This window comes from Dipodomys spectabilis, unplaced genomic scaffold, assembly GCF_019054845.1.
Source record: "Dipodomys spectabilis isolate Male_0828 unplaced genomic scaffold, ASM1905484v1 ptg000227l, whole genome shotgun sequence".
Lineage (NCBI taxonomy): Eukaryota > Metazoa > Chordata > Mammalia > Rodentia > Heteromyidae > Dipodomys > Dipodomys spectabilis.
Window position 1 is genome coordinate 503019 of NW_024870904.1, and position 19498 is coordinate 522516.

At 39.7% G+C, this 19498-nt stretch overlaps 1 pseudogene; it reads left to right on the forward strand.

Moving 5' to 3' along the window:
- The window catches only part of LOC122123284, a 65549-nt pseudogene that overhangs the window by 45946 nt on the left and 105 nt on the right, over positions 1 to 19498 (forward strand).

Consider the following 19498-nt stretch of genomic DNA (forward strand, 5'->3'; position numbering starts at 1 on the left):
AGACCACAAAGCAGTCCAAGAGTATTTACAGAGATTAATTGAAGTACTTAAAGCTCACTCAGTCCTGTAGAATACTTGAAGTTATGTTTGACCACACTATTTCAGCAAATCCAGTAAAATTTCATTAGGATAGTTTACTATTCCATATGAGGATGTGATGTCTGAGCAGTTGCTAGCCATCCTTCACCTTCTATGAGAAGTCATCTCCTAGGTGTCACTGAATCACATAACTAGTGGGACAACTTTCTCTCACACTAGAAAATGTAGAAACAAACAAGCATATCTGCACTTAACTTGGAATGTCAGATTTTATAATCTGCTAAATCTCCAAGCCATCTTTAGTTGTTTATTTTTTTGTCCATTGTGGGGCTTGAACTCTGGGCTTGGGTGCTGTCCCTGTGCTCTTCAGTTCAAGGTGAGCGCTCTACAGCTTGAGCCACAGCGCCACTTCCCTTTTTCTAGTAGTTTATAGGATAAAAGAATCTCAGATTTTCCTGCTCGGGCTGGCTCTGAACCCTGATCCTCAGCTCTCACCTCCTGAATAGCTTGGATTACAGGTGTGAGGCACCCGCACCTGGCTACATCTTTAGCATTTTTAGAAACATGTTCCTGAAGCTGAATCTTTTTTATTTCTCTTCATCTATCTTGGACACCCTTAGGTTCATAATGGAATGTCAAACAAAGTGAAAAATAAAAGAAGCTCACTAGAGATCCTTTCATGCTTTCTTGCTGTTGACAATGAATAAAGATGCTGGAACCATGGCTTGGAGCGAAGGCAAATAAGGGAGTCAGAAAAGAACCTGTGTGATTTTATCCTAGATGTTCCTGTACAAAACATGGTATGTGGGCTGGAAGAGCCTTGCTATGGGAGAAGAATCATTCCTGTCTTAAGAAGAGCATTAAAGTGACCACTAAAGACATATGCACAGGGGCTCGGAAGGTGGCTCAGTGGTAGAGAACTTGCCTTGCATGCCTGAGGCCCTGGGTTCGATTCCTCAGCACCACATAAGAAAAAAGAAAAAAGCTGCAAGTGGCGCTGTGGCTCAAGTAGTAGAGCGCTAGCCTTGAGCTGAAGAGCTAAGGTACAGGGCCCAGGCCCAGAGTTCAGGCCCCAAGACCAGACCCTCCCCCAAAAAAAGAACAGAAAAAAAACCTAAAGCTCCTAAAAAGATTGTTGAAAAATTGAACCCAAAAAGGGAAAACATGTCACTTGTTCACTAAAAGTAATTATCACTGAAATACACCTAGGGATATATAAACTATTTTTCTATTAATGTAAAGATATCATAGGAATCCATTGATTATTTGTACTCTACCTCATTTATTTACATATTCAAACACATGTATGTTATGAACATTATTTTCACACAAAGTTACAGAGATAAAATATATACAACACATATTTTTGTTTTATAATGTTTCAGTAGTGGTTGTCATATGGCACATTTCCCTTTATGCAAATAATCACCATACCTTGTACAATGACTTGCAATTTGAGTTTGAACCTGCTTTGGCCAAAGGTACATCTGTAATAATGACATAAACACAGATTGAGAAGTCCCTCACTTTCCTAAGTAGTCATATTAAGCATCATGTCCATTCTGCTGGAGATACAGGGCCTAATAAAGATGCAAGATAAAATGCTGGTCAGAGGAGTGACAAAATCCCAGTCAACCATCCCCAGCCAAGGCACCAGTAGATTGAAGTCTTATGTGTTACTACACAATATTAAAAGAAAAAACACCCCAAAATGGAGATCCATCAAAATTAAAACCAACAAATTATATCCCTATGTGCTTTTGCTTGTACTTATTGGTTGATTACACAGGATATTCTGTTATCGAGTAGTGATGTACTTTTTACAATTACTTAGAAAGGTAATTGTTAATATAAAATACATGACCTTTACAGTGACATATACAAAAAGTGAAAATCTATTCTGTATACATCATTGAGGTTGTTTTTGCTCAGAAAGACACTATGAATCCTTTAAAAGCAATACTTGCACATTACTACTGCGTTTTATTGTCACAAGAATGTTTTCTTACTTTGAAAAACTTAAAAGAATTTATTATAGACTAAGTGTTCACATTCACAATACTTAAGATCAGGAGAGTTACAGATTTCAAGGTGGGGACATTTTCTGTGTGTTTTGGGATTTGGACTGTCCTCATACACCTTAGTAACTGAACATCCTGCCTTGAAAATTTCAAGTTTTCTATTTCATATTATTGCATTAGAATATAATGTGAATTTTAAAAAGAGCATTGTAAGTGGGCTATCATGTTTAAGAGCTGTAATCTTAGGTATTCACAAGGCTGAGATCTGTGGAAAGTTAGTATTATCCTCACCTTTAGTCCTCAGCTCCACCCAGACCTGAGCACCTCCCAGACCTAGAGTTCCCTCCACACAGCTGGCCACTCCCTCTCTCATCTCAGACTCACCTGAGCATGTACTTAACTCACTTCCTGCCCCCCAGATCCTGTTGCAACCTGAAGAGGGACAAATGCTTGTGCTCCCTCTCCTGGGAAATATGGTCCTTCTAATAAACCTTATACTAATCTTTCTCCTGTGCCTGCTTGTGGTCCCCTGGGAAGGACATGAAGGAACCCTACAAGGATCACAGATTGAATATGGATATGGAAGTCTGAGAGACTTATCTCCAATAAACTACCAAAGTAGTGGGAAGTGCAAATGTGGCTTAAGTGGTAGAACATTATCATTGAACGGAATAATTTCAAGGTCAGTTTCCAGACCTTGAGTTCAAGAATCAGGACAGGCAGACACATATCAAGGGCATTTTATTGTATTCAAATTATATTTTAACAATTGTTTTTGGTATACATGTATAGGAAATCTCTCTCATTTTTTTTTGTCGGTGTGGGGCCTGAACTCTGAGCCTGGGCACTGTCCCTCTGACCTTCAGCTCAAAGCTAGCACTCTACTACTTGAGCCACAGTACACTGCTGGCTTTTTCTGCTTATTTGGTTCTGAGGAATCAAACCAGGGCTTCATTCACGCAAGGCAAGCACTCTACCACTGAACCACCTGCCCAGCCAGTCTCTCTCATTTTAAGTGATGTAAAATAGGCTAATTAAATTAGTAGAGAAATTGTAATTTGTCAGAACAGACACATCAATTGGAGTATATCTGTGCCAGCAGCATTTTGAAAGTTTCAAAAGCCATAGGAAATTCAGATGATGAAAAGAGGATCAGTATTTTTATATAAGACATTTTCAAGGAATGTTTACCATTCATTGGCTTCAATTCACAAAAAGCAAGTTAATAAAGTCACCTGGGTGAGTACCAGAATCTCTAGGTTCAGGAATATAAACGTACAACTCCTGACTCTCCTTGTCTGAAAATCAGAGGTTTGTGAGCCAATTTCTGGCACCTGGAGGAACAAGTGCTAATGGCAGCACAAACCTATGAGCCCTAAAATATCATCCACTCCAGCCTGGGGAAAAATGATAAGGGCAGACTCTTGCTAGGAGCCTCAGATCCCTTCATGTTTCAGCTCTCAAGTTCCCCTGAAAAAGAGAATCTGGGCTTCTACCTCTTGGCTCTGACTATGGTGTGCAAAGCTGTACTTCAGAGCACCTCCAGCAGCAAGACAAAAGCAAAGTAACCCGAATTTGTAAACTAAAAACACAAACAGTGGACAAGGAGGCATTGGCACATCTGCCCCCCCATCCCCCTTCCCCCACACACTTTCAAAGGATCTATGCCCCGATAGAAACTACAATTCCCAGAATGCAATGCACAATTCACCTAGAGGAAGTGGGCTTGTTACAGGGTTTTGACTTGCACAAGACACTTGGTCCTAAGTGTGCAAGGATGCATGGGAACCTTTCTCTCCCAGCTGAAGGAACTTAGGTGAGTTTCTTCTTGAAAATTCAGTTTACCAACATAAATATTGTGAGACCAATTAAAAACACAAATATATTAGAAGCATTGTATAATTTGGCTTTTTAATTCTTAGTTCTTTTAATATAATTGAGGTTATGAATCTACATAGATTTTATTTTTGTTTTTGTTCAAAAAGAACGTTCTGCTGAATGTAAATTATGTCTCTGTTTCTTCTTAAAGTTTTGAATATCTCCCCTCTCACTTTACAAAGGTATTTGCAGCTGGGTGCCAATGGCTCATGCCTGTAATGCTAGGTACTCAGGAAGCTGAGATATGAGGATCCCTGTTCAAAGCCAGCCTGAGCAGGAAATTTCATAAGCCTTATCTCCAACTAACCACCAAAAAATTGGAAGTGGCTTGTGGCTCAAGTGGTAGAGAGCTCACTTGAACTGAAAAACGCAGGGACAGTGCTCAGGCTGGTTTCAAGCCACAAGATCGACCAAAAAAAAAAAGTTCGTGCAGAGAGTAAAAAGAATGATTCTGGCATCATCTTCCCCTGTTCTAATATATATTCTGGAATGAAATAACAGAATTTAAAAACAGATATACTTTATAATCTTTGAATTAAATTGATTTGTCAAATTCTACTCATTACTTTCCCAGAAACTCCCAAATTCTATCTATGAAATTTTAAGGAGTGTTTGGTTATTTGTGTCTGAAATTTGCCTTTCCTTATAAAGAAAATCTCTCATTTTGTTGTTGGTCCTGTGGCTTGAACTCAGAACTTGGGCACTGTCTGTGAGCATTTGCTGTAATGTACTTGTCTTTCTTTTATTAATTGCTTCAGGGAAGTAGTGAAAAATTTCCTCTCAGGGGTTTCTTAGAAAATGGTACTCCTCCTCCAAGACTGTTAAAAAAAAAATGGTTGTCTGGGAAGATCAGGATGAATGTGGGAGGAGGTAGGGTTCAGGGCAGGTCCAGGTTCATGTGAAGTTTCATTACTTGCTCCAATCCAGTCTGTTTTTACTTTTCTGTTTTGCATATCCTATTTTGTTTTGATTTTCTACCTCTTCTCTGACCCTAGAAGTTCCTGTCAGCAAGTCTAGGCCACATATCTAGGGGTCCTCAGACTTGTCTTCCCAGACTGTATCCATTACACTGTGGAATAAATCTTTTGCCTCCCTCCCTCATATCAGACATCCTAAGCTTGTCTCCTAAGGGTTTGTTGTGATTGTTGATGATCCTTTCCCCACATCATGACTGGGAAGGATTGTGTAGGAAATTTTCATGCCTGATATTCAGTCCTCCAGTGTAAGGGTTTTCCATCCCTCTTTTAGTGGACCTTAGCTATTCCTCATGAAAATGGAGATCCTGAGGCACATTTGGATGTATAGATGGCAACATTGGAGCACCTATAAAATATGAAGGAAAAAGAATTCTTTCTTTTTTTTTATGTGGCAAGTACATTTAATGGAAAGTTTTAAGAGACAAGCCTTTATTCATTGTTAAAGACAAAATGTTTTGAATTTATTAATATTTGTTACAGGAATTACTTCCCAAAAATGTTCATCACAGCTGGATTGAAAGAGTATTTGGGAAATGTGGCAACGTTGTTTACATAAGTATACCACATTATAAGTCTACTGGAGATCCAAAAGGATTTGCGTTTGTGGAGTTTGAAACAAAGGAGCAGGCAGCAAAAGCTATTGAGGTGGGTCCAAAGTGCAGTTCTCTTTTCAAAGGTAGAATTCTTTCTTTCTGTAAAAGTTAAAAGTAAGTTCCTGAGAGGCAAGGACATAAGGATCAGGTAAAAATGGGTGCTTCCTAGACTAGCTGTGTCCCATAGTTGTCATTGTTCTTGGTTACATTTTTCAAACATTCATTTCTAAGTATTATGTTTATTATACTAGTATAAATATAATTTACTTCTTACATTTTTGAATTGTTCATTGCTTCAGGGTCAGATATCTGGTATTGGTCACTCCACCACGCAGGCTTAGCTGTATCACTTCTCCATTACCTGCAGGGATTCACCTTGGGAAATAGCACTCTTTTTGCTATTTCTTTTTTTTTTTAATTTTATTATATTTTATTTGAGAACATACTGTACAGAGGGGTTACAATTATATGGGCAGGATAATGCATACATTTCTTACCAAGCATTGCAGCCTCCTCCTTTGTTTACCCTTCACCTCCCTTCCCAGCCTCCCCCCTCCCCCCACCCAATCATACCCCCCCTCACACCCCCCACACCGACATTGTAAAGCTGGTTTTGACATGACATTTTGTACTTCTCATTGTTGCATCAGGTCCACCTGAATCCTTAAACGACTTGTTTGTCCCCATCTCCTCCACATGTTATACTGACATCAAATATAGTGAAAGCGGGGGTTACACTGTGGGGGAGGGTTTGCTATTTCTTAGGCATTTTCCTGTTTCTTGTTTTGGTATATCTTTTTTCTTCCATTCTGCTGCATTTTCCAGGTTCAGGCTGATAGACACTTGCTCAATTTACAAAATGAAAAAGGGGGAAATGGTGCAGACCCTGAGGTGCCAGGAGTTGGCAAGGGGTGAGCAAAAGATCCACAACCACGGACTCCAACCTTCAGTGCTATATGTACTTCACTTTTTGTCTGGGCCTGGGTGCTTACCTCTAGGAGTTTGGTGGACAAAGGTTGAACTAGAATGAGGAAAGATGCATATGGTATGCACTTGTTGACTCAGTGAGTCCTAGAGCAATGTGATGCAAGCACTGGACAGATCTAGAAAGTGTCTATAGCTAAGGTTATTGCTGGAATAAAGAGAGATTCATCATTGGCCTTCTCTCAGTCTGTTCCATTATCATCCCATTGCCCTTCCAGAGCACTGTTTGTGTTGTGGCTGTCCCGCAACAGTGGTAGAGTGCTTACCTAACATGCATGAAGCCCCGGTTCAAGTCCTCAGTACCACATACATAGAAAAAGCCGAGTGGGAATTGTTGCTCCAGTACTAGGGTGCTAATGTGGAGCAAAAATTTTGGGACAGTGTCCATGCACTGAGTTCAAGCCCCAAGGCTGGGACATAAAAGAGAAGAAATGCAAGCTGGGTGCTGGTACCTCATGTCTTTAATCCTAGCGATTCCAAAGGCTGAAACTTGAGGATTGCAGTCCAAAGTCAGCCTGGCCAGCATTGTCTGTGAGACACTTATCTCCAATAAAAACCAGAAAACCAGAATTGGTGCTTTAGCTCTAAATGTAGAGCACTTGACTTGAGATGAAGGGCTGAGAGATGGTTCCTAGGCTCACAGTTCAAGTGGCATGACCAAAAACCAAACCAAACAAAACAAAAGGATAAAGGAATAAAGAAATTCATCACAAATGTAGGCTTGAACAATGAAAACTATATTTCAGGGATGGGATGGTGGTTCAGTGGTTGAGTGCTTGCCTTGCATGCATGAGGCCCTGGTTTTGATTCCTCAGCACCACATGATAAAAAAAAAAAGCCGGAAGTGGCGCTGTGGCTCAAGTGGTGGAGCGCCAGCCTTGAGCTGAAGAGCTGAGGCACAGCACCCAGGTCCAGAGTTCAGGCCCCATGACTGGACCCCTGCACCCCAAAAAAAAGAAAAAGAAAAGAAAACTGCATTTCACAGGTATTCTAGGGAGTGCCCCAGTTTTTTCCTGATCCTTATCTCTTTGTGTCTCAGGAATTTAGTTTTAGGGAGGATTTTTTTTTTTTTTGGTCGTGGGGCTTGAACTCTGGGCCTGAGCACTTGTCTGTCAGCTCTTCAGCTCAAGGAGAGCGATCTACTACTTGAGCCACAGTGCCACTTCCCAGGAATTTAGTTTTAAAGAATGAAATTATTTTTTCTTTATATTGTTAGAGGTGCTTTTAAGTTGAAGTCTATACATTCAAATATGCTCTTTGATTCTCATTTTCATGAGGAATATTTCTGGTCCACAATAGAGACATGGAGAACCCATACATTGGAGAACTAAAATTCATATGTGAAAGTTTCCAATCCAGTCTTTCCCAATTATTTTTTATGGAAGGGATTACAAAAAAATCACAATAACCATGTAAGAGACAAGGGTAGGTTCTCTAATAAGAGAGAGGGAGACTGTTGCAGACCCTGGGGTGCCTGCCAGGAGTAGACAAAATGTGAGCTAAGGCTTCAGGACCATTGTCTCCCACCCTCAGCACTGCAAGTCCTTGCCCTTTCTTGGTTTGAGGATGTGTGTGTTCTAGTTTTTTGGCCTGGGGCTTTAACTGACAGGAGGCTTGGGTGGAAAAGATGTATTGAAATAGAATGAGGAAAGATGTGTGCTGTTTGCATTTTTGGGCACAGTGGGTCTAGGCCAATATTACACAAGCATTTGAGACTTATAGCAGAATTGTGCCATCAGCCATCTCTCTGTCTCCTTAATTATCATCCAACTGGCTCTCAGAGCCTTGCTTGTGCTCTGATGGGATTGTGGCAGGAGACAAAGATTTACTGCATACTTTAATGGTTAAGGTCTGAGAAGACAAGTCTGAGGTCCCCTAGATATGTAGCCTAAAGCTACTGAGAGGAACTGTTAGGATCAGAGAAGAGGTAAGAATTCTAAAGAGATTTTCACATGCAAAATGGAAAGACAAAAGCATACTGGTTTGCAAATGATTAAGCTTCACATCAACATAGCCTAGCATAAACTTCACTCTTCTATCTCTCCTGCATTCATCCTGACCCCCCTAACCACTATCTCTTGAAGGGAAATGGAGGTGATGTGCCTTGTTCATAAGAATCCCTGTTTGGGAAATTTTCACTAGTAACCTGAAGAAATTCTTAAAGGAAATGCAAATAGAGCATAACAAATGCTCACAGACAGTGCACAAGCTCTGAGTTCAAGTCATAGGACCAACAACAAAACAAAACATAAAATCCTTAAATGAAATGCAAAATTATAAAAAAAAACAAAAACTCATTTGATTTAATAGATAGAATTGGGGAGTTTCTGGAAAATTAATTGTTAGATTTTGTGAAATCCAAATCACCAGAAGTATTATGCTGCATATTTACATAACAATCTCACTATTTTATGCCACTGTATATATTACAGTAATGGGAAATGACCCAGGTATAAGTTTAGTGGTTGTGAATACCTTTGTAAAGTAAGAGGAGATGTATTAAAAAAATTTAAGACAAAACAGAGATATAATTTACATTCAGTAGAAGGCAGGCATTGAATAAACAGAAAGGTATAAGCAACGCCGTCTCATAACCTTAATTTCATTATTAGAATTAAGAATCGAAAAGCCAATGTAGCCAATTCTCCCCATATATATCCATTTTCTGGTTGGTCTTATGTATTTCAAGAGGAAACAGTGGTTTTCAAGAAACTGAGCTTAACTTCCACAACAGGGAGAGAAAAGTCCTAATGCACACAAGCACACTTGTTCCCAGGTATGTAGGAGGGTGGCACCGAGCATTGTGGGAATTGTAGTCTCCCGGAGGCTATTTTCTTTGAAAGTCCTGGGTTGTTTTTGTTTTTTGGAGGGTGGAGGTGGGGCAGAAGATGCTTTTGCGCATGCGTCTCCCCGCCCACCACCTGCGTTTTAGTCTGCGTCTTCCGGATTCTTTTCCTTTGCCTGGCTGCTGGAAGTGCGCAGAAATACAGTTTGGCCTTCCACAGGTGGGAGCCAGGAGGCTGGCGCCCAGCTCTGTGCAGTGGAGCTTGGGAGCTGTAACTTGAAGGAATCTCAGGCTTTGGAACTGATGTCAGGTAGGAATTGTGTGAGTGCTGCGGGAGTCTCCCCTCCACAGGTTTCTGTTTGTTTTTCTGTTTCTGTTTGTTTGGTGGGGGGTGAACTCTGGGCCTGCAAGCAGCATTCCTGAGCTCCTCAGCTCAGAGGGAGAGCTTGATACTTGAACCAAAGCGCCTACTTCCCTCTCCATGCTTTTCTCCAGTATGGAGTTGATAATTTGCTTGAGGTTCAAATGTCTGAGAGCAAGCTGGGTGATTGTCCAGACCAGGAGAGCCCAAGAATTGTGCATTTGTACTCCAAGACCAAGGGATTCTTCTATTAACCCATATGACTTTATTTGCTTTGCCTAGGTGTAAGAGGAGTACAGGAAGAATTCTAGTGAAATTGTGAGGTGTGTGCCTGCCTTGAGTTCTCTTACATTGAAGTTGTATTTGGGGCTTCTGTGATTTTTCTCCTAGAGATATTTTAATCTATTTGGCTTGAGTTTTTAATCTCCTGGCTTGAGTTCACAAGTGTTTGTATTCGACACTGTTTCTAGAGACAGTTGTACACTGGATATTGGAGTATTGAGTGCTGGTCCTGTATTTTTAGGAATGAAGCCTAGCAATGTTTGAAGCAGAGCACCCTATGAATAGGAATCTCTATCCTAAATGAACAGACCTTGTCAATTCTGAGAAGCCCTAAAGGGAAGAAGCAGAAAAGCAAGGAAGAGGAAGATGTTGCTAGCTTCCTTTGCCTTATGCAAAAATAGTTGCTACTTCCCTGAGCACCAGATTCACGTGGAACTCTTTCCTACACCACTCTCAATCACTTTGTGTTGTTGCAAGATTAAACTAATTTCTAGGAGGCGTGATGAGCTGGATTGAGGAATAAGCCAGAGCATAGTTATGAGAGGGTACCTGAGGCTGTGCTTTGGGATGGTGGGGTAATTGTTATGACTGAAAGTATCTATTCATGTAGTAATCCCTAACCCTGTTTTTGCTAATTTATTCAGCCTGTTAACACTGTGATTTTTAGTATGTAATCATGCAAACTTACATTAAATGTGCCATCTATGGATTTGCTAATGCTAGCTCAGTTGGTTGGTTGTGCTTGGTTGTACAGAAAGTGTTGGTCTGGGACATGTGGCCTAAAAAGAAAATTCACAGGAGAAAACTTGAGGTAATATGTCTTATGCAAGTTTGTATGCTCTGTAGGTGTTACTTATCTTCAGGTGTGTCACGCCTATTTCGATTATTTTATGTTGTATCTTTAGGATGGCCAAGGTTCTTCGCATGACTGTTTAGGGAAATGAACGTTAGGGACTTTTCAAACCTGGATTTACCTCATCTTTACTCATGTCCCTTTGGACAAAGCATTTTAAATGGCAAATTGCTAATCATTGCATATGTGTGCAATGGGTAGAGTGAAATGTGCCATTTGACATCCATTATTGAAGTAGTATAACATAAGAAATATATTCTATATACATTTTTCTCTCTAACTTTGGGGGGAAATTACTGAGTTACATCATACATGTTATCCACGGTGTTTAAATATGTAAATGAATGAGGTAGAACACAAATTACAATGGATTCCTATGATACTTTTGTATTAAAAAAGCAGTTCATGGGCTTGAAAAGTGGCTCAGTGGTAGAGTGCTTGCCTTGCATGTATGAGGTCCTGGGTTCGATTCCTCAGCACCACATAAGCAGAAACCGCTGGAAGTGGTGCTGTGGCTCAAGTGGTAGAGCACTAGCCTTGAGGTAAAGAGCTGAGGGACAGAGCCCAGGCCCAGAGTTGAGGCACCTTGAATGGCAAAAAAAAAAACAAAAGGAAAATAAAGTACTTCATACATCCCTAAGTATATTCAGTAATAATAACTTTTAGTGGAAATATGTGTTTTTGCTTTCAATTATTCAATAATTCCAGTGGGGCCATTCATTTCTTTGAATTTAGTGTGTACATAAACATAGAAATTAGTTGCTTTAATAATATCTATCTAACAGGAAATTGACTGGATTTGTTTATTGGACACTTTAATGCTCTGCCTGAGACATTAAAGATTCTTTGCTTATAAGAAGGCTTTACTTTTTCAGGTAAAAATAAATAAAAATTTTAAAAAAAGTTTACGGTTTTGCATCCCATGTATCATGTTTGCAAGAGGAAATTCTGGGCCCAAAATCTCACAGATTCATTTCTGAATGCATCATTTCCCTTATATCCCAGCCATGTTTCCAGAATCTTCTGCTCGTTGTCAGCAGCAAGACAGAATGAATGGATCTCTGGTAAGTAGTTTTATTATTTTTCATTTGTTTTCCATTCCTTTATATGAACCTAAAGATGTCCAAGAATTAAAAACAATACCAACCACACAGATTCAGCCTCAGTACCATTTTCATAAATCAGATAAAGAAGGCTTGTAAATTAGCAGATAAGGATTGCTTGTAGGTTTAGCAGATCAAATGGTTATATTCTAAGTTGAATTCAGATTAGCTTCAGAATGTCTAGGTTTCATCTTGTCATAAAATGTAGTCCTACCTGTTATGTGATGTAATGACACCAAGCAGGTTACTTCTCATGGAAAGTGAAGGATAGATTGCCACCAGATCACTTCCTCATGAGTAACATTAAACTATCTCAATGAAATTTTCTTGGAATTGCTGAAATAGTGTGGTCATACATACCTTCATGTGTTCTTAAGGAATGATTAACCTAAATGTACTTACATTACTCTGCATATATAGTTCTTGGACTGCTTCATGGTCTTGGTCTTACTTGAAACTTCGCCTGTATTTGTTGCTAAGCTTTATGGTCTTTCTACAAATTCCTGTTTGTTTTCTAAAGTATTCTGAAAAGATTTCTTTCCTCTATTTTCTCTCTCTACTTTTTATTTTCTTTTTTTTGTTGTTTTTTTTGTCGGTCGTGGGGCTTGAACTCTGGGCCTGGGTGCTGTCCCTCAGCTCTTCAGCTCAAGGCGAGCGCTCTACCACTTGAGCTACAGTGCAACTTCTGGTTTTCTGGTGGTTTATTGGAGATAGGAGTCTCACGGTCTCTCCTGCCCGGGCTGGCTTTGAACCGCGATCCTCAGAACTCTATTTTTGATTTTCTACTCGCTAGTGTTGGTTATTTTTCTCTTTCACTCTCTTTGTATCTAGCTTTCTATCATTTTTTTCTTTTTTCGTTCCCTCTTTCCTCCATATGTGTCTCAGTTGTTTCTTTTCTTCAAATGATCTATCTGGAACAAGATTTTCGTAGTGATCAGCTTTAAGTTGCTGACATGCCTCTTAGGATTGACATTTTTCTTACCAGTAGTATAGGAAAATTATTGCCTAGAGAGTTCTACAGGATTCCAGAAACAAAGAAAAGTAGAGACACACAAAAACACAAACAGATAGACGTACGGGAAACCAGGGTTCCAAAGGCTCTCTGGAACTTTGTCCCTGGGCGCCAGAAAGCTCCTATAGTTCCTTGAGTGCACACTGGGAAGATTACCTTTGATAACATGCAAAAATGAAGTATCTGCCAGGTGTTGGTGGCTCACGCCTGTAATCCTAGCTACTCAGGAGGCTGAGATCTGAGAATCGCGGTTCAAAGCCAGCCCGGGCAGGAGAGACTGTGAGACTCCTATCTCCAAATAACCACCAGAAAACTGGAAGTGGCGCTGTGGCTCAAGTGGTAGAGCACTCGCCTTGAAGAGCTAAGGGACAGCGCCCAGGCCCAGAGTTCAAGCCCCACGGCCGACAAAAAAAAAAAAAAAAAGAAGTATCTATATTAATAGTACAATCAGAGCCATAACAGGTTGTGAGGAAAACATGTTTCCTTATTCTCCTGAGACAGAAGACTGTCGCCCAGAGAAAATGCAGACATGGAGGTCACCTTACCTAGCCTTCAAGGTCAACAGCACCTCCGTTTCAGATGCTATCTTTCCAACAGAAAGGAAAAGGCCTGCACTCCAGTCTCTTAACCCTCTCCAGAATTCTCTTTTAAGCCTTCTGCAGCCAGCTCTCACTTCTCTCAGTGCTGTCAGGCTGGAATTCCAACTTCTCAAACCTTTTTCCCTTCAGCCAACTTCAGAGTTCCCTACAGAAAAGTACTTCCTTCTACCAATTGATACACTACAAGAAAATCTGTTTTCTCCTGATTTTGTGTTGGTCTAACTTCATTTGATGTGGTATTTAATTTTGTTTTTCCATCCCACTACTGTTGAATATTTTAATTCACTGCCAGTATAAGATTGGAACTAGTGTTGAAAAAAAAAATAATACAGTGACAAGATGTTCTCAATTAGAAATATCACTTGCTGCAAAATCTCACAGATGTTTGCTCACTAATTGATTTTGATCTCTGAGGTATTTCACTATTAACTAACACAAGTGAAAATATATCCTTAGAGATACTCTGGAGAAAGGATTCAAGAATATGTGATGCGTTTGAGCATTTGGTCATATTTATCATTTTTGTCATCTTGAGTGTCCCTTGAGCCTCTCTATATTTGCCTTCACCTTCCATGAAGGCCTATTAAAATGAAAACCTTGTCAAGGAACATTTTTTTCCCTCCCACCTATATTTTGTATTGTAGAATGTAGGCAAAGTTGACAAAATTTCATGGTAGCAGTTCTTTTCTACATAAGAAGGAAATATCAGGGTATCTATGACCACATTTCAATATTTAGCATTTAAACCAAACATGGTAAACCACGGATATTTTTATGTGGGAACTCAATTAAATCTTATAAGGGCCTAATCAATCATTAGTTACTTTCTGGAGTACTGTTCCTGTTTTTTGAACATTCATGTGGACACTGCTTTTCATAGATCTAGCAATGCTCTATGTTCTGTATTCCATGTGATATTCTGAATGTGTGCTGCTTGCTTTTGAGAGTACTTGTTAATAGAAGGTCTAAATAGGATTTATGGTGAAGCAGTATGTGTAAATGCAGGAAAAATATTGGTTTAATTCATTTTTACCCTGGTATGTACTGAAATTTTATCAAAAATGATAATATAATTTTTCAGACACCTCCTTAGACTTAATGTTATCATGCCAGATTATTGTCTCCTTAGAGTTTTTATCTTGTCTCTACTGCTAGCAGCAGAAATGTGATTGCATGTATTATGGAAACTGTAATTTTTTATTGGTCTTGGGGCTTGAATTCTGGGTCTGGTTGTTTTCCCTCAGCTCTTCAAGTCAAGGTGAGTGCTACCACTTGAGTGACAGTGCTACTTTCATTTTCTGGTGGTTTATTGGAGATAAGTGTCTCATGGACTTTCCTGACTGGGCTGGCCTTGAACCTTGATCCTCAGACCTCAGCCTCCTGAATAGCTAGGATTGCAGGTATAAGCCACCAGCGCCCCACAAATCTGAGTATTTTAATGACCAGGTTTATGTATTGTCAAATATTTCTAGTTTGGTATTTAATTCTCCCAATGAATAGATAACAAAGGTAGCTGCAAACATTTTATGTAAGACAAAAGTATACATGCAGCATAATGAAATTCCAGGTTGGAATTCTCATAACCCAGGTCTAATTTCTTGATGGAAATGTGCCATTACAGAAGCTGGTGTCATTTGATGATGTGGCTGTGGACTTCACCTGGAAGGAGTGGCAGGATCTGGATCCTGATCAGAGGACCCTTCATAGAGATGTAATGCTGGAGACCTATAGCAACCTCATGTTCTTGGGTGAGCAAAGGTTATTTTTACTTGGAAGGTCAAGTGCTTTTATTTTATTTATTTTTATTTTTTATTTTTTGGGTCCGGTCGTGGGGCCTGAACTCTGGGCCTGGGCACTGTCCCTCAGCTCTTCAGCTCAAGGCTAGCGCTTTACCACTTGAGCCACAGTGCCACTTCCGGATTTTTTCTTTTTGCTTATGTGGTGCTGAGGAATCGAACCCAGGGCCTCATGCATGCAAGGCAAGCGCTCTACCACTGAGCCACCTTCCCAGCCCCGAGTGCTTTTATTTTAGTAGACGTTAGACTATGTTACTTAGGGAGAAGATTCCAGTCCATTCCCAGGTAAAAAACTGCTGGTATAAAAGCCAGTCAAATTTGAGTCTGAGAGCTTGGTGTTGTTTGTCTTTCACACTAGTGCTTGAGCCACAATTCTATTTTCACTTTTGTTTTGGGGTATATTCTGTGTTTCCGTGCCCAGGTTGGTTTCAAACCTGCCTCTTCTGATCTCACCTCCTAAATATAGGATTACAGGTGTAAGCCTTTGGACCATTACATTTTCAAAAAAAAGATTGCAGGCCATGGGAAGTGTCATTTTTTTCTAAGGGAAACTTCAACTTCATTATATGTAACACAAGAGCTAATTTTATTCTCGTTTTTTAAGAAGGCAAATCAGTATTTGGACAATAGTTCTAAGCTATGATCTACTAATAGGAGACTGACTTCCTAGACTTGGGTAATTATTATAGGTGGATCTAGAGTCTAGAATAGAACATACATTACTACTGACAGTATGCTCTGGAAATCAGTAGGTGAAAGTGTGTATTTGTAAACCAAACCTGATACAGGGTTTAGTGGTTCAAGCTACAAATCCTAGATACTCCGGAGGCTGACATCTGAAGGTTTCAGTTTGAAACCAGCAGCTGTAAAAAGTTGACCATGAGACTATCTCCAATTAACCATTCAAAAACTAGAAACGTAGTGAAGACTCAAACTAGTAGAATGCTAGCTTTTAGCAAAAGAGCTGAGTTCAAGCCATGCAGTTGGCAAAATAAACCCAAAGGTGGATTCTACTCCACAATGGAGCAGTTAAGAATTGAGAAACCATGGGTTTGGAAGTTGGCTCAGTGGTAGAGGAATTGCCTTCCATGCATGAGTCCCTGTGTTCAATTCTTCAGCAGCACATAAGCAGAAAATAAAAGCCGGAATTGGCATTATGGCTCATGTGATACAGTGTTAGTCTTGAGCTGAAGATCTGCCGGACAGTGCCCAGGACCAGAGTTCAGGTCCCACAACAAGACTGCCCCCACAACAACAATTGAGGAACCATATTTAGGAGCAACCTTGTGAACAGGATGTCTGCGACCTTATGTTAATGATGACCAGCACGACAAATTGTTCTCCACTGTTTCTTATTCATAGGGCTCTGTGTACCTAAACCAGAATTGATTGTGAGGCTGGAGCAAGGTTCAGAACCATGGATAAGAGAAGCCTCAGACAAGAATTTCACAGGTGAGTTAAAGCATTTACAATGCTAATGATGGGTCCAGAGCCCAGTTGATCTGTTTATCTTGAGTTGTACAGAGCAATAGTATTCTTGTCAATCCAGAATTCACTGGGGACAAACTGAATTTGGTGTGCCATTGTAGTTAATATTAGCAACTCTCCTTGTCTGTAGAGAAGTCATTGTTTAAGAGAAAAAGACAATAGGACATGTACAAAAGGAGATCTCATTTTCTTTTAAACTAGTATTATGCAGGTAGGAGGAAAATAGGAGAATGGTAGTGCTGCTATTCTCTCATCAGGACAATAGCTTATGAGTTGTGCTGGGCATAGAGTGACATTCAGAATGGAAGCATTAAGAGTATGTAGATGAACAATTTGAGTAAATATTTCCTAGAAAAAAATAGAAAAATCTGAAATACAGAAAAACATTATTTTCCATTGTAAAATGTCAGTACTACATTCATAGTTAGTATGTTGCAGAGAAAAGTTTATATTCTGCAGAAAACAATGCTTTGATATTTGAAAATCTTGTAACACTTAAAATGTGAGAAAATACCTTTACAGTAAGGAATTTATGGACTTCATTTATGTTTTTGTCTATTTTTCTGTTATGCATTTTAGATGTCCCACAAATGGAGGATGTGATTAGCACCTGTCAGGAAAGTCACAATAAATATCTCTCTGAAGTAGCAGTCATGAATAGTAACCCAGGGGAGGAAAAAGTGAGACTTATAAAAAGTTTTAATTTGAGCTCAAAACAGAAGTCAGAACTGATTAAGAATAATGTGAACTCCTTAGGAATGAGGACAGAAAAGGTCACTGGGAATCAGAACATGAGTGTTTTCAGTGAACCTGGTAAGATGTGTGCTGTATATAGTCCTCATTTGTCTTCTATAGTTGAAGAATATAAACAATATAAAAGGTCTTTCACCGAGAAGACACACCCTATTGTCCCTCAGAGAACATACACAGGAAAGAAACCATATGAAAGTAAAATGTGTGGAAAGATTTTCACCAGTAAGGCATATCTTACTGTCCATGAGAGAAGACACCAAAATGAGAATCTTTTTGAATGTAACATGTGTGAAATGTCTTTTACCTTGAAGTCAAACCTAACTCTCCACCAGAGAACGCACACAAGAAAGAATCCTTATGAATGTAACATTTGTGGAAAGTCTTTCACCTGGAAGTCAAACCTCACTATCCATGAGAGAACACACACAGAAGAGAAAACTTATGAATGTAACATGTGTGGAAAGTCTTTCGCCAAAAAGGCATGCCTTACTATCCACCAGAGAACACATACTAGAGAGAAACGTTTTGAATGTAACATCTGTGGTAAGACTTTCACCCAGAAATCAAAGCTTACTGTCCACCAGAGAACACACACAAAAGAAAAACCTTTTGAATGTATCATGTGTGTTAAGTCTTTCACCCAGAAGTCAACTCTCACTGTCCATCAGAGAATACACACAGGAAAGAAACCTTATGAATGTAACATGTGTGGAAAGTCTTTCATCCAGAAGTCAGAGCTTACTGTCCACCAGAAAAGACACACAGGCGAGAAACCTTTTGAATGTAACATGTGTAAAATGTCTTTTGCCTGGAAATCAAGCCTTACTGTCCACCAGAGAACACACACAGGAAAGAAACCTTATGAATGTAACCTGTGTGGAAAGTCTTTCACCCAGAAGTCACACCTTATTGTCCACCAGAGAACACACACTGGAAAGAAACCTTATGAATGTAACATGTGTGGAAATTCTTTCACCAAGAAGCCAAACCTTACTGTCCACCAGAGAACACACACAGGAAAGAAACCTTATGAATGTAACGTGTGTGGAAAGTCTTTCACCCAGAAGGCACACCTTACTGTCCACCAGAGAACACACACTGGAAAGAAACCTTATGAATGTAACGTGTGTGGAAATTCTTTCACCAAGAAGTCAAACCTTACTGTCCACCAGAGAACACACACAGGAAAGAAACCTTATGAATGTAACGTGTGTGGAAAGTCTTTCACCCAGAAGGCACACCTTACTGTCCACCAGAGAACACACACTGGAAAGAAACCTTATGAATGTAACGTGTGTGGAAAGTCTTTCACCCAGAAGGCACACCTTACTGTCCACCAGAGAACACACACAGGAAAGAAACCTTATGAATGTAACATGTGTGAAAGGTCTTTTACCTGGAAGTCAAACCTTACTGTCCACCAGAGAACACACACAGGAAAGAAACCTTATGAATATAACGTGTGTGGAAAGTCTTTCATCCAGAAGCTACACTTTACTGTCCACCAGAGAACACACACGAGAGAAACCTTATGAATGTAACATGTGTGGAAAGTCTTTCACCAAGAAGTCAAACCTTACTGTCCAACAGAGAACACACACAGGAAAGAAACCTTATCATGTAACGTGTATGGAAAGTCTTTCACCCAGAAGGTACACATTACTGTCCATTAGAGAACACATACAGGAGAGAAACATTATGAATGTAACATGTGTGGAAAGTCTTTCACCAAGAAATCAAACCTTACTGTCCATCAGAAAACAAACACAGGAACGAAACCTTATGAATGTCATATGTGTGGAAAATATTTCAGCCAAGAGCTCCAAGTTACTGTCCATCAGGCAGCACACACAAGAGAGAAATTTTATGAATGTAAGCTATGTGGAAAGTCTTTCACCCAAAACATACACCTTTCTGTCCATCAGAAAAAACCCCACCAGAGAGAAATGTTATGTATATAGCAGGCATGGAAAT